The sequence below is a fragment of the Mustelus asterias genome, chromosome 13 (genome assembly GCF_964213995.1).
Source record: "Mustelus asterias chromosome 13, sMusAst1.hap1.1, whole genome shotgun sequence".
NCBI classification, from domain to species: Eukaryota; Metazoa; Chordata; class Chondrichthyes; order Carcharhiniformes; family Triakidae; genus Mustelus; species Mustelus asterias.
Window position 1 is genome coordinate 5,110,071 of NC_135813.1, and position 15,358 is coordinate 5,125,428.

The following is a 15,358-nucleotide window of genomic DNA, read 5'->3' on the forward strand; positions in this document are numbered from 1 at the left end:
TAGTATTTTATGGCCTTGTCAGTGAAGTTACCTGAATCTCTAGGGGATGTGGTCAACTCAAGTTGCCTTCAGGATATTTCCCAATTATAGCCCTGATAAGTTTTGTTTATTGCCAACATAATGAAACACATTATACATTGCTTATCAATCCAATGACTGAGCTTTTTATCACTACCTACAATTAAAAGGGGTATCATCATGTTACCATTAATCCTTGTCAGTTCACACTAAGTCCCCGACCATAACTCTTTCGTTAGCTCAGACACTAATATCTTTCTGACTCTGTTTTGATTAGAAACTGTGAAGACAGCTTCATTAAAACTCACTCTTGTATCAGTTGTTTCTGATAAAGTGTCTGGTGAGGCAATTAACTCTCCTTTATGGCCTTGTGATTCCAACAGTTGGGTGCTTTAAAGATATGTATCTAACATCTGTTTAGTATCAAAGGGCACTCTGTAACTGTGCATCTAAGTTTCTTTAATTTCTAAAAATGTATCAAAGATATATTTGTATGTATGGACTGATTAAAGGTATTACACATACCTTTAAAGCTACAAAGTATTTAAAACACCTCATTACAATTACGAACAAACTTGCTCCCCATTGATTTAAAGTGAATTCTACATCTAAATTAAACAAAAACCCTGGCAGAGTCTTATAGTAACCCTTTTCTTTTCTATCTTTCTACAGCTTCAATTCTCCATCCAAAGGATTAATTCATAGCAGGTGATACAGAGCTGAGAAATGACTTGAGCATGCGTATTTTCTGTGCTAAACTGGGGTATATGTTGGTAAGAATGTTGTGTTGGAGCAGTACATTGAGCTGTTAGGGTTTATACAATACGTTGGTATTCTTTCTTGTCTGTAATTGTAACAGTTAATGCTAATTTTCTTTCTATACATGTTAACTGTATTCTAAAATAAACTTTGTTTGATAAAAGCTCCCTGGTGGGTCATTTGAATCATACCTGAAGTGAAACATCTTGTACTTACCCGTGTCAAGTTCAAATTGCAAGATGTATGATCCAGACTAAAACACCTTGGAGTCTCTTACCTGGACAATAACACTCTGCATTCTTTGCTGTTTTTATAATTAATTTATGGATGTAGATGTCGCTGGCTAGGCCAGCATTTATTGCCCATCCCTAGGTGCCCTTGAGAAGATGGTGGTGAGTTGCCATCTTGAACTGCTACAGTCCCTGAGATGTAGGTACATCCATTGTGCTGTTAGGGAGAGAATTCTAGGATTCTGACCCAGCAATGGTGAAGGAGCGGCCGATATATTTCCAAGTCAGGATGGTGAGTGACTTGAAGAGGGACTTCCAGGTGCTGTTGTTCCCAGGTATCTGCTGCCCTTGTCCTTCAGGAAGGTAGAGGTCTTGGGTTTGGAAGGTGCTGTCGAAGGAGGCTTGGTGAGTTACTGCAGTATACTACCTGGAATGCTGGAAAAAGTAACAGGAAAACTCCCAACACTTCATTAACTGGTTGGACTGTCCTCCCAGCAAAATGCTAGCAAACCTCACATAAATGTCTCCTTTAAAGAAACACCCTCCAGGCAATAAATCACTCCCTCAGTACTGACCCTCTGACAGTGTGGCACTCCCCCAGCACTGACCCTCTGACAGTGCAGCACTCCCTCAGTACTGACTCTCTGACAGTGCAGCACTCCCTCAGTACTGACCCTCTGACAGTGCGGCACTCCCTCAGCACTGACCCTCTGACAGTGCGGCACCCTCTCAGCACTGACCCTCTGACAGTGCAGCACTCCCTCAGTACTGACCCTCTGACAGTGCAGCACTCCCTCAGTACTGACTCTCTGACAGTGCGGCACTGCCTCAGCACTGACCTCTGACAGTGCGGCACTCCCTCAGTACTGACCCTCTGACAGTGCGGCACTCCCTCAGCATTGACCCTCTGACAGTGCGGCACTCCCTCAGCACTGACCCTCTGACAGTGCGGCGCTCCCTCAGCACTGACCCTCTAGCACTGCTGATTCACAGCTCCAGGGACTTGGGTTCGATTCCCGGCTTGGGTCACTGTCTGTGTGGAGTTTGTACATTCTCCTCGTGTCTGCGTGGGTTTCCTCTGGGTGCTCTGGTTTCCTCCCACAGTCCAAAAATGTGCGGGTTAGGTTGATTGGTCATGGTAAAATTGCCCCTTAGTGTCCTGGGATGTGTAGGTTAGAGGGATTAGCGGGTAAAATATGTAGGGATATGGGGGTAGGGCCTGGGTGGGATTGTGGTCGGTGCAGACTCGATGGGTCGAATGGCCTCTTTCTGTACTGTAGGGTTTCTATGAATCTATGAAAGTGCGGCACTCCCTCAGCACTGACCCGCTGACAGTGCGGCACTCCCTCAGCACTGACCCTCTGACAGTGTGGCACTCCCTCAGCACTGACCCTCTGACAGTGCGGCACTCCCTCAGTACTGACCCTCTGACAGTGCGGCACTCCCTCAGCACTGACCCTCTGACAGTGCGGCACTCCCTCAGTACTGACCCTCTGACAGTGCGGCACTCCCTCAGCACTGACCGTCTGACAGTGCGGCAGTCCCTCAGCACTGACCCTCTGACAGTGCAGCACTCCCTCTGTACTGACCCTCTGACAGTGCGGCGCTCCCTCAGCACTGACCCTCTGACAGTGTGGCACTCCCCCAGCATTGACCCTCTGACAGTGCAGCACTCCCTCAATACTGACCCTCTGACAGTGCGGCACTCCCTCAGTACTGACCCTCTGACAGTGCGGCACTCCCTCAGTACTGACCCTCTGACAGTGCGGCACTCCCTCAGTACTGACCCTCTGACAGTGCGGCACTCCCTCAGTGCTGACCCTCTGACAGTGCAGCACTCCCTCAGCACTGACCCTCTGACAGTGCGGCACTCCCTCAGTACTGACCCTTTGACAGTGTGGCACTCCCTCAGTACTGACCCCCTGACAGTGCAGCACTCCCTCAGCACTGACCTTCTGACAGTGCGGTACTCCCTCAGCACTGACCCTCTGACAGTGCGGCACTCCCTCAGCACTGACCCTCTGACAGTACGGCACTCCCTCAGCACTGACCCGCTGACAGTGCGGCACTCCCTCAGTACTGACCCTCTGACAGTGCGGCACTCCCTCAGCACTGACCCTCTGACAGTGCGGCACTTCCTCAGCACTGACCCTCTGACAGTGCGGCACTCCCTCAGCACTGACCCTCTGACAGTGCGGCACTCCCTCAGTACTGACCCTCTGACAGTGCAGCACTCCCTCAGCACTGACCCTCTGACAGTGCGGCACTCCCTCAGCACTGACCCTCTGACAGTGCGGCACTTCCTCAGCACTGACCCTCTGACAGTGCAGCATTCCCTCAGCACTGACCCTCTGACAGTGCGGCACTCCCTCAGCACTGACCCTCTGACAGTGCAGCACTCAGTGTCACGAAATGGGTGGATATTCATTAAAACGATTTTTTTTCCACAAATAAATTCAAAGTGCCAGGTATTTTGTGAACTGTGTCTGGGCAGCAACTAATAGAATGGAAAGAATCGAGAAACTGGGTGTTCTTTATAACTGATGCAATTAGTCAGAGTGCTGGGAGCCAGGAAGCAGGTTAGACACGGATGAGCGGTTGAAGAAGCAGCGGCTAGAGAGAGAGAGAGAGAGGGCCATCCCGAGGAACCCGGTCAGACTGAGATTAGGGGTTGAAAGACAGGATCCGAGCAGAGGGGAGGGGCAGGCCATCCTGAGGAAGCAGCTCAGCTAGATATAAAATGCTGAAGGCAAAACCAGCTTGTACCTGAGAGAGGAGACAGACAGAGGGATACAAAGAGGGGGATGGGGCAGGAGAGACAGAGAGAGGACACAGAGAGAGGGGACAGAGAGAGGGAATAAGGGACAAGGGACAGAGAGAGGGGACAGAGAGAGGGACAGTGAGAGGGGACAGAGAGAGAACACAGAGAGAGGGAATAAGGGTCAAGGGACAGAGGGACAGTGAGAGGGGACAGAGAGAGGGGACTTGGGATAGGGAGAGGGGACAGAGAGAGAAGACAGGGAGAGATAATGGACAGAGGGGACCGAGAGAGGAGACAGATAGAAGGGACAGGGAGATGGGACAAGGGATAGGGAGAGGGGACAGAGAGAGGGGATAGAGAGACGGACAGGGACAGGGAGAGATCCCAGTTCAGGTAAAAAGAGAGGAGCAGAGAACAAGTTTCCACATTAAAAAAATGTCTTAAATGAAGACTTTAAATGAAGAAGGCTCAAGCAAAGTCCTTGCAATCAAAGCGGGCTCAGGAGAAGCCCTGGGGATCTAAGAAGGCAGCTGAGGTTGGTGACTCCATACTGCTGTCTGTTGGGGCAAGGATATCCCTTTGGAGCAGTCGTGTTCTGCTCAGTGCGGCCAAAGCTCTGAAATTGTGCTTATGAATTTTGAATCTATATTTGAGAATCCAGGGGAATGGATTCTTGGGAGATAAGATTGAAACCCTATGACTTTTGGAGAGAAATCTCAGCTTATATCTTCAAACGTGAAGACTGGAATCCCTCGTGAGAGAGACTGGTGAGATTGGTGAACTCATTTTGTATATTGACATCTGGATGGGTTGTTGAGAAATCCATGGACTCTGTCTTGGTCACATCTACCATGTACTGTGTGGTGTGGTGTGGTGCGTTCGACCATAGTTGGCTTATTCATTCACATTGTGCCTCATACTCACCCTGAATGTTAGAGAATTAGAGAGATATCATCTTTCTGACCTTGTAAAGTTTATTTTTGTTTATTCAAAATCTGTGGAAACTTGTGGCTTTATTCACTGACTAAGTGCCTTAAATCTCAAATTTTGTCTACTTTTAAAAAAATGTTCTTTGTCCCTAACAAACAATTTGGGCGTCTGTCCAAGGGTCGTAACAGGAGGCATTGAGTGTTGGGTGGGTGAGGAAGAGGGTTGCTTTATTGGGTGGTGTCGTTATACAGTTCACTCAGAGTTCGAGTTGCTATGACAACATTCACATTATGGTCTGGAGCTATACATGGCGACGGTGGAGGCTCCAATGTTCTTCCCGTCACAGGGCTGATCGGGAACCTCGCCCACTCTTACTGCCTGCCATTGGCGCGTGTGGGTTTGGTTTGTAGGTTGACACTCAACCTGTTTGATTTTGTCATGAACCCACCACCCACAGCCATCAGGTCCTGGGGCGGGCTCAGAGGCAGGGACAATATCCGTAAGACCATCTGGTTCACTAATGTCCTTTAGGGAAGGAAATCTGCCCTCCTTACCTGGTCTGGCCGACATGTGACTCGAGAGCCACAGCAATGTGGTTGACTCTCAACTGCCCTCCAAGGACACCTAGGGATGGGCAATAAATGCTGGCCAGCCAGCGACGCCCATCACCCACAAATGAATAAAAAAAATTCAAGAGCAGAATTAGGCCATTCGGTCCATCGAGTCTGCTCCTCCATTCAATCAAGGCTGATAAGTTTCTCAACCCCATTCTCCTGCCTTTTCCCCAAAACCTCCAATCAAGAACCTATCTATCTCTGTCTCAAAGACACTCAATGCCCTGGCCTCCACAGCCTTCTGCGGCAAAGCGTTCCACAGATTCACCACTCTCTGGCTGAAGAAATTCTTCCTCATCTCGGTTCTAAAGGGTTGTCCCTTTACTCTGAGGCTGCGCCCTCGGATCCTAATCTCTCTGACTAGTGGAAACATCTCCCCCACGTCCACTTTATCCAGGCCTTTCATTATTCTGTAAGTTTCAGTGCGATACCCTCAGTGTCACCAGACCTCCTCACTTTATCAGGTCCAGATGGTAATATGATCGATGGTTATGGTTTGAGAAGTCTGCTTCGAATCTTAGAATCTTACAACACTAAAGGAGGCCATTCAGCCCATCAAGCCAGTGCTTGTTCTTCCAATTTAGGACCACACTTCAGCGTTTTTCTGCATAAGTGTGAAAATTAGTTCCCTCTAAATGGTAAATTGTGTGGTCATTTCAAACAAAACCTCAAGAAAAGTGAGTATTTATGTAGTGATGCTGGAGTGCTGCACTTTCAGAGAATTCATCGGGAGAATGAAAAAGGGATTTATTTACAAATCATCTCCAGCAGCTTAATTCCAAAATTCCTCTGCACTCGGAGAACTCCTCCCCCTTGGGACGTGGGTGTCGCTGGCTGGGCCAGCATTTATTGCCCATCCCTAGTTGCTCTTGTTCAGAGGACAGTTGAGAGTCAACCACATTGTTGTGGCTCTGGAGTCACATGTAGGCCAGACCGGGTAAGGACGGCAGATTTCCTTCCCTAAAGGACATTTTTCCGACAATCGGCAATGGTTTCATGATCACCAGTAGATTCTTAATTCCAGATATTTTTTATTGAATTCAAATTCCACCACCTGCCATGGCGGGATTTGAACTCGGGGTCCTCAGAACATTAGCTGAGTTTCTGGATTAATAGTGTAGCAATAATACCACTAGGCCATTGCCTCCCCAGAGTAAGGTGACCCTTACTCTGCTGTGTTGCCCTTAAAGGGACAGTCACCAGAGTTTCCCTATTTCTGATTTCCTGAACTGATATGCGCTGTCAGGAACTTTGTTTAATTTATTGACATCGAGCATTTCAATTCAGAATTTATGTCTCTATCTTCAATGGTTAGTGCTGCCTATTTGTCCCCTGAACTGGAAGCTAAAACATCTGGAAGATAAAACGTTTTACAGTTTATTTCAAACAATGACGAGACCGAGTACAGGAATGAGGTGGAGAATCTGGTGAACTGGTGCGGCGACAATAATCTCTCCCTCAATGTCAACAAAATGAAGGAGATTGTCATCGACTTCAGGAAGCGCAGTGGAGAGCATGCCCCTGTCTACCTCAACTCTCCTTCTCCTCGTCACTAGCCATGTTGGTGAGAAGTGTCAAAGGTGCAACCTCCCTCTGAGCTAAGCCTGGGCTGGACAGGGAAGGCAATAAGGGCGACATCAGCCATTGCCAATGGGACATGGGCGTCACTGGCTGGCCAGCATTTATTGCCCATCCCTAGTTGCCCTTGTTCACAGGGCAGCTGAGAGTCAACCACATTGCTGTGGCTCTGGAGTCACAGGGTGGGATTTTATGGCCTTGCTCGAGTGAGACTGAAAATTCCCACCCAAGGTCAACGGATAGTAACTTCACAGTAACTTCATTGCAGTGTTAATGTAAGCCTTACTTGTGACTAATAAATAAACTTTAAATCTGTCGTGGCGGGATTCAAACCCAGGTCCCGAGAACATTAGCTGAGTTTCTGGATTAATAGTCTGTTGTCCACCCCTCACCCGCTCCGATTCCGTGGCAGGCTGGGCGGTAGAATTCAGGTCACAGTGTGTGGAATGGGCGGCACGGTGGCACAGAGGTTAGAACTGCTGCCTCACAGCGCCAGGTTCGATTCCCGGGTTTGATTCCCGGCTTGGGTCACTGTCTGTGTGGAATCTGCTCGTTCTCCCCGTGTCTGCGTGGGTTTCCTGTGGGTGCTGTGGTTTCTTTATTGATTTGATTTGATTTGATTTATTATTGTCACATGTATTAGCATACAGTGAAAAGTATTGTTTCTCGCGCGCCATACAGACAAAGCATACCGTTCATAGAGAAGGAAAAGAGAGAGTGCAGAATGTAGCATTACAGTCATAGCTAGGGTGTAGAGAAAGATCTACTTAAAGCGAGGTAGCCTAAAGGGAAAATGTTGGAAAATCTCAGCAGGTCTGGCAGCATCTGTAGGGAGAGAAAAAATCTGAAGAAAGACAATAAAGAAATATAAGGTAGAGAACAGCAAAAAATTAAATAAAATGGGGTTGAGGTGGGGTAGAGCGAATCATCTGAAGTTGTTGAATTCGATGTTGAGACCGGAAGGCTGAAAAGCCCATTCCAGATCACTGTCTGTGCAGAGTCTGCACGTTCTCCCCGTGTCTGCCTGGGTTTCCTCCGGGTGCTCCGGTTTCCTCCCATACTCCAAAGATGTGCGGGTTAGGTGGATTGGCCACGCTAAAATTGTCCCTTAGTGTCAGGGGGACTTTCTCGGATAAATGCATGGGGTTATGGGGATAGGGCCTGGGTCGGATTGTGGGGTCAGTGCAGACTCGATGGGCCGAATAGCCTCCTTCTGCACTTGTAGGGATTCTATGATTCTACGAAAAGTCCGACAGCAGCAGGGAAGAAGCTGTTCTTGAATCGGTTGGTCCGTGACCTCAGACTTTTGTATCTTTTTCCCGAAGGAAGAAGGTGGAAGAGAGAATGTCTGGGGTGCGTGGGGTCCTTAATTATGCTGGCTGCTTTGCCGAGGCAGCAGGAAGTGTAGACAGAGTCAATGGATGGGAGGCTGGTTTGCGTGATGGATTGGGCTACGTTCACGACCGTTCGTAGTTCCTTGCGGCCTTGGGCAGAGCAGGAGCCCATACCAAACTGTGATACAACCAGAAAGAATACTTTCTATGGTGCATCTATAAAAGTTGGTGAGAGTTGTAGCTGACATGCCAAATTTCCTTAGCCTTCTGAGAAAGTAGAAGCATTGGTAGGCTTTCTTAACTATAGTGTCAGCATGGGGGGACCAGGACAGGTTGTTGATGACCTCTGGACTAGACAGCAAGTTGGAACTATAATGTGTGGGGTATTAGCCTGTGGAATATTCACTCCTACAGTGAGTGTTAATGCACCGTGTATATTTGCTAGTCTGATCTGGAGAACTGTCTGTGTGACTGGTTCAGTTTAGTGATGAACCCTGTCAACCCAAGACCATACAGGCCTGATACTCATCGTTACTGAGAGTTAGCTGCATGTTCTCCTCTACGCTTCCTGAAGTCGATGACAATCTCCTTTGTTTTGTTGACATTGAGGGAGAGATTATTTTCGCCGCACCAGTTCACCAGATTCTCTATTTCATTCCTGTACTCTGTCTTGTCATTGTTTGAGATCCTCCCACAGTCTGAAAGACGTGCTGGTTAGGGTGCATTGGCTATGCTAAATTCTCCCTCAGTGTCCCCGGACAGGCGCCGGAGTGTGGCGACTGGGGGATTTTCACAGCAACTTCATTGCAGTGTTAATGTAAGCCTACTTGTGACACTAATAAATAAACTTTAACTTTTACATGTAGGCCAGACCAGGTAAGGATGGCAGATTTCCTTCCATAAAGGATAATACCACTAGGCCATTGCCTCCCCAGGAGGTTACAAGGCTGTTAAGGAGGGAGAGGGACTGTCTGGTCACAGTGTTCCATCTGTCTGGAGTGTGGGACAGAACAATTGCCTGACCATCTATCTCATGTGTTTATTAAAAGAATCGAAATTATTCATAGAGGGATAGCATTGAAAACTTGGAGTGAACTTTATTGAACCTTGGGGTTAGACCATTTTAGGAGCGTTGTTTACAGTCTGGTCACCATATTTTAGAAGGAAAATATTGGCTCCAGGGCAGCTAATTCAATAATTGACAGTGGTGAGGCTGGGACACAAGGTTGACCTCTCAAGAGGAGATTCAGAGGCTGGATCTCCTGTCTCTCGATGAAAGGCGACTGAGGGAGACCTCATTGAGATCTTTAAAAATGAAGTAAGGTCTTGATATGCGAGGAGGTGATGGCCTAGTGGTATTATCGCTAGACCATTAATCCAGAAACTCAGCTAATGTTCTGGGGACCCGGGTTTGAATCCCGCCACGGCAGATGGTGGAATCTGATTTCAATAAAAAATATCTGGAATTAAGAATCTACTGCTGACCACAAAACCATTGTCGGAAAAACCCATCTGGTTCACTAATGTCCTTTAGGGAAGGAAATCTGCCGTCCTTACCTGGTCTGGCCTACATGTGACTCCAGACCCACAGCAATGTGGTTGACTCTTAACTGCCCTCCAAGGGCAACTAGGGATGGGCAATAAATGCTGGCCCAGCCGGCGATGCTCATGTACCACGAGTGTATTTAAAAAAAACTTCCAGAGAATGTTTCCACTGGTTGGTAGAGCAAAACTAAAATAAATTGTTGCAAATTGCAAGTGGCACGGCGGCACAGTGGTTAGCACTGCTGCCTCACAGCACCAGGGACCCGCGTTCGATTCTGGCCTTGGGTCATTGTGTGTGTGGAGTTTGCACGTTCTCCCCGTGTCTGCATGGGTTTCCTCTAGGTGCTCCGGTTTCCTCCCACAGTCCAAAGATGTGCGGGATAGGTTGATTGGCTATGCTAAATTGCCCCTTGGTGTCAGGGGGACTAGCTAGGGTAAATGTGTGGGGTTACAGGGATAGGGCCTGGGTGGGTAGGCCCAGGTTAGAACACAGGGGGCAGAGCTTTGGAAAGCTGAAGTTACAGAGGGTTAATGATGGGAGATTGCTTGTAGGCATAATTATGTCTTGAGGCAAGGGGGAGGTGGTGGCACAGTTGTATTATCACTGGACTTGTAAACCAGAGACCCAGGATAATGCTTTGGGGACCCGGGTTCGAATCCCATCATGGCAGATGGCGAAATTCGAATTGAATCGAAAGGAAAAATCTGGAATTAAAAGTCTAATATTGACCAGGAAACCATTACGTTGTAAACACCAATCTGGTTCACTACTGTCCTTTAGGGAAGGACATCTGCCGCCCTTACCAGGTTTGGCCTACACGTGACTCCAGATCCAGAGACTTCTAATAGCCTCTGAAATGGCCGAGTAAACCACTCAGTTCAAGGGGCAATTAGGGATGGGCAATACGTACCAGCTTAACCTACAATTCTCACATCCCAGTGCCGAACAAAATAACTACAGCAATGAGGGTTTCAGCAGCTGATAGATGGAGGACACCAGGGCACCCATTTGACATTTCGTGGGGACTATCAGAAATAGTTCACCTGATAAAAATATTTCTGTGCGCTATTCCACGGGTCCCGCTAGCAAAGAACATGAAGTGCGCAAGAATCTTCAATCTGACGTTAAGGTGAGATGATGGCCTAGTGGTATTATCACTCGACTATTAATTCAGAAATGCAGCTAATGTTCTGGGGTCCCGGGTTCGAATCCGACCACGACAGGTGGTGGAATTTGAGTTCGATTAAAAAAAAAAATCTAGAATTAAGAATCTACTGATGACCATGAAACCATTGTCAGAAAAACCCATCTGGTTCACTAATGTCCTCTGGGGAAGGAAATCTGCCGTCCTTACCCAGTCTGGCCTACATGTGACTCCAGAGCCACAGCAATGTGGTTGAATCTCAACTTCCCTATGAAATGGCTGAGTGAGACACTCAGTTTCAAGGACGATTAGGGATGGGCAATAAATGCTGGCCCAGCCAGTGACGCCCATGTCCAGCGAGTGTATAAAAAAAGTGTTTCCTAGTTTGTGTCACCCATGCATCATGTGGAAGACACAAGTTGATCTGTCAGGTGGGTATAAAAGATCTCAATGTCACTGTTTCGAAGAAGATTCTCAGTGTACTGAAGTTTTAAAGTTAAAGCTTTCTTAAAGTTTATTTATTAGTCACAAGTAAAGCTTACATTAACACTGCAATGAAGTTATTATGAAAATCCCCGAGTCGCCACACTCCGGTGCCTGTTCGGGTACACTGAGGGAGAATTTAGCACGGCCAATGCAACCTAACCAGTACGTCTTTCGGACAGTGGGAGGAAACCGGAGCACCCGGAGGAAACCCGCGCAGACACAGGGGGAATGTGTAAACTCCACACAGACAGTGACGCTGAGGCCGGGAATCGAACCTGGCTCTCTGGCGCTGTGAGACATTATTCATCCTTCAATCAACATCGCAAAAAACAGACGATCCGCTCATTGTCACGCTCCTGTTTGTGGGATCTTGCTGTGCACATATTGGCTGCCATAGTTTCCTACGTTACAACAGTGACTGCATTCCAAGAGCACTTACTTGGTTGTAAAGTGCTTTGCGACATCGTGAATGATCCCTGGAATGAAGAGCTTGTCGTACGAGGAACGGCTGAGGACTCTGGGTCTGTACTCGTTGGAGTTTAGAAGGATGAGGGGGGATCTTATTGAAACTTACAGGATACTGCGAGGATAGAGTGGACGTGAAGAGGATGTTTCCACTAGTAGGAAAAACTAGAACCAGAGGCACAACCTCAGGTTAAAGGGACGATCCTTTAAAACAGAGATGAGGAGGAATTTCTTCAGCCAGAGAGTGGTGAATCTGTGGAACTCTTTGCCGCAGAAGGTTCTGGAGGCCGGGTCATTGAGTGTCTTTAAGACAGAGATAGATAGGTTCTTGATTAATAAGGGGATCAGGGGTTATGGGGGAAAGGCAGGAGAATGGGGATGAGAAAAATATCAGCCATGATTGAATGGCAGAGCAGACTCGATGGGCCGAGTGGCCTAATTCTGCTCCTATGTCTTATGGTCTTATAGAATCCCTACAGTGCAGAAGGAGGATATTCGGCCCATCGAGTCTGCACCGACTACAATCCCCCCAGGCCCGTTTCCCGTAACCCTACATATTTTCCCTGCTAATCCCCAACACTAGGATCAATTTACCATGGTCAATCCACCTACCAGCACATCTTTGGACCGTGGGAGGAAATCTGAGCACCCGGAGGAAACCCACGCAGACATGGGGAGAACGTGCAAACTCCACACAGACAGTGACCTGAGGCCGGGAATCGATCCTAGATCCCTGTAGTCAGGCCCACAGTCTGAAAGACGTGCTGGTGAGGTGCATTGGCCATGTGTAATTCTCCCTCAATGTGCCCGAACAGGTGTTGGAGTGTGGCAACTAGGGGCTCTTCACAGTAACTTCATTGCAGTGTTAATGTAAGCCTACTTGTGACTAATAAATAAACTTTACTTGAGATATACATCAGCCATGATCTCATTGAATGGTGGGATAGTCTAGAGGGGCTGAGCAGCCTCCTCTTCCTGCATGTTGACCAATAAATATCTCTCAGAATTAGCCTGCTGATGTTAGGTAATCCTCCAGGATTTAAAACCTGTGCCTCTATTATGTTGATACCAACACAATAAACCCAGGAGAACTGAGTGTGTTAATAACAGGGCTCTTCCCCAGAGAGTTGTGGATGTTGCAGCATTGAATAGTTTTAAGACCGGAATAGATAGATTTTTGATCTCTCAGAGAATCCAGGTTCTGAAGAAGTTCCAAACGAGAGTCATATTCACAGAATCATAGGGATGTACAGGGATGTACCTCTGAGGCTGTATAAGGCTCTGGTCAGACCCCATTTGGAGTATTGTGAGCAGGTTTGGACCCCATATCTAAGGAAGGATGTGCTGGCCTTGGAAAGGGTCCAGAGGAGGCTCACAAGAATGATCCCTGGAATGAAGAGCTTGTCATATGAGGAACGGTTGAGGACTCTGGGTCTGTACTTGTTGGAATTTAGAAGGATGAGGGGGGATCTTATTGAAACTTATAAGATACTGCGAGGCCTGGATAGAGTGGAGGTGGAGAGAATGTTTCCACTCGTTGGAAAAACTAGAACCAGAGGGCACAACCTCAGGCTAAAGGGACGATCCTTTAAAACAGAGATGAGGAGGGATTTCTTCAGCCAGAGAGAGTGGTGAATCTGTGGAACTCTTTGCCACAGAGGGCTGTGGAGGCCGGGTCATTGAGTGTCTTTAAGACAGAAATAGATAGGTTCTTGATCAATAAGGGAGTCAGGGGTTATGGGGAAAAGGCGGGAGAATGGGGATGAGAAAAATATCAGCCATGATTGAATGGCGGAGAAGACTCGATGGGTCGAGTGGCCTAATTCTGCTCCTATGTCTTATGGTCTGAAGTGGTGAAGGGCGCTATACAAATGGAAGTATTTTTTCCAGATCAGATTGATTGCATGCAGAATGTGTTAAAACGATGAAAAGGGAAGGAATGGAAAAACCATTTAATTAAACTAGATTTTGCATTTACATTTTTAAATACTGTACAATTTATTAAATGGGGTTATTTGCACAGTGAGATTCCATTATACATGATGCCTGAGTTTCAGTATTTTACAGATGTATTAAACCCTCCAGATCCGGACCCCAGAGCGCACTCAGGTCCAGAGTTCAGAATGTTACTGAGCTAAACACATGCCTCCCCCATCATTGTGCATTATCACAGTAATACACCTTCATTCAAACGTAGGGCGAGGTTCAAAGAGGGTGTATCATAATCATGCGCTTCTATAGGAGTTGCTGATAAATTAACTGGTCCAATTGGAGCACGGGATGTCAGAGGGTCTGCTGGGGTGCAGTATAGTCACATGATTCAATGGGGGGGGGGGGGGAGGGGTTTAGTACAAGTCATATGACTCCGTGCAATACAAGTCACATGGTACATCATCAAGAGTCTCCTCATGAAGTCATTAGGAGGAGTCCATTGGAACCATCGATGCTGGCTCTCTGTAGAGCACTCCAGTCCGCCCCATTCCCCCTGTTCTATCCCCGTGACCCTGTAAGTTTGTTTCCCTCAAGTGTCCATCCAATTTCCTTTTGAAATCATTCATTATCTCTGCTTCCACCGCCCTCAAAGACAGCGAGTTCCAACCCTCGCTGCAGTTTCTCCTCTCATTCCCCCTGCATCTCTTACCTGAAGCCTTAAACCTGTGTCCCCATTCCCCTCACACCCTAATCCTTGTGCCATCAGCCAATGGGAACAGCTGATCTTTGCCTACCTAATCTTTTTTTTATTCATATTCATTCGTGGGACGTGGGTGTTGCTGTCTGGGCCAAGCATTCATTGCCAATCCTTTGAACGGAGTGGCTTGCTGGGCCATTTCCAACATGTCCTCGCCCTACACGTCTCTATCAGATCTCCCCTCAATCTCCTTCGCCTCAGGGAAAACAACCCCAGCTTCTAAAACGTAATCTTGCAGCTAAAACCCCCTCTTATCCCTGGAGCCATTCCGGTAAATCCCCCTCCCGCACCCTCACATCCCGCCTAAAGTGCGGTGACCAGAACCCAACACAATACTCTAGTTGTGGCCTAACCAGGTTCAGCGAGACCTCCTGCCATTCGCCATGTTGGCGGTGGGTTGGCATCCTGACTGAACGTCAATCCAGCCACCCAGATGCTGGTGGAACTCCCACGTTTGCGGTCAACTCTGGACCTTACACTGACCGTCCGAACACTCCCCACTCCAGCCGGTCTCCCCGTCAGCTGATTGCTGCCGTTCCATTCTGTAATGTGATTTCCAGAGGTGACCAGTTTGGCAGGGGGGGGGGGGGGGAAGGTCAGCGGAGGGGAGGTGGGGGTGGCAGTTGGACCATACAAAGGCTTGTAGAGTCCGGCAGGGATTTTCCAGTTTTGGGGCAAGCGCGGCTGGAAAATCCCGCTCCTTTAGAATCACACAGCACAGGAGGAGGCCACTCGGGCCATTGTGCCGGTGCTGGCTCCTTGAACCAGCTTGCCAATTAGTCCCCCACTCTCCTTCTCTTTCCC

At 47.9% G+C, this 15,358-nt stretch overlaps 1 long non-coding RNA gene across 2 annotated transcripts in view; it reads right to left on the minus strand.

Moving 5' to 3' along the window:
- Positions 1–15,358, minus strand: part of LOC144502391 (uncharacterized) — a 680,705-nt gene that overhangs the window by 329,137 nt on the left and 336,210 nt on the right. The gene's annotated exons all lie outside the window — the stretch shown is intronic.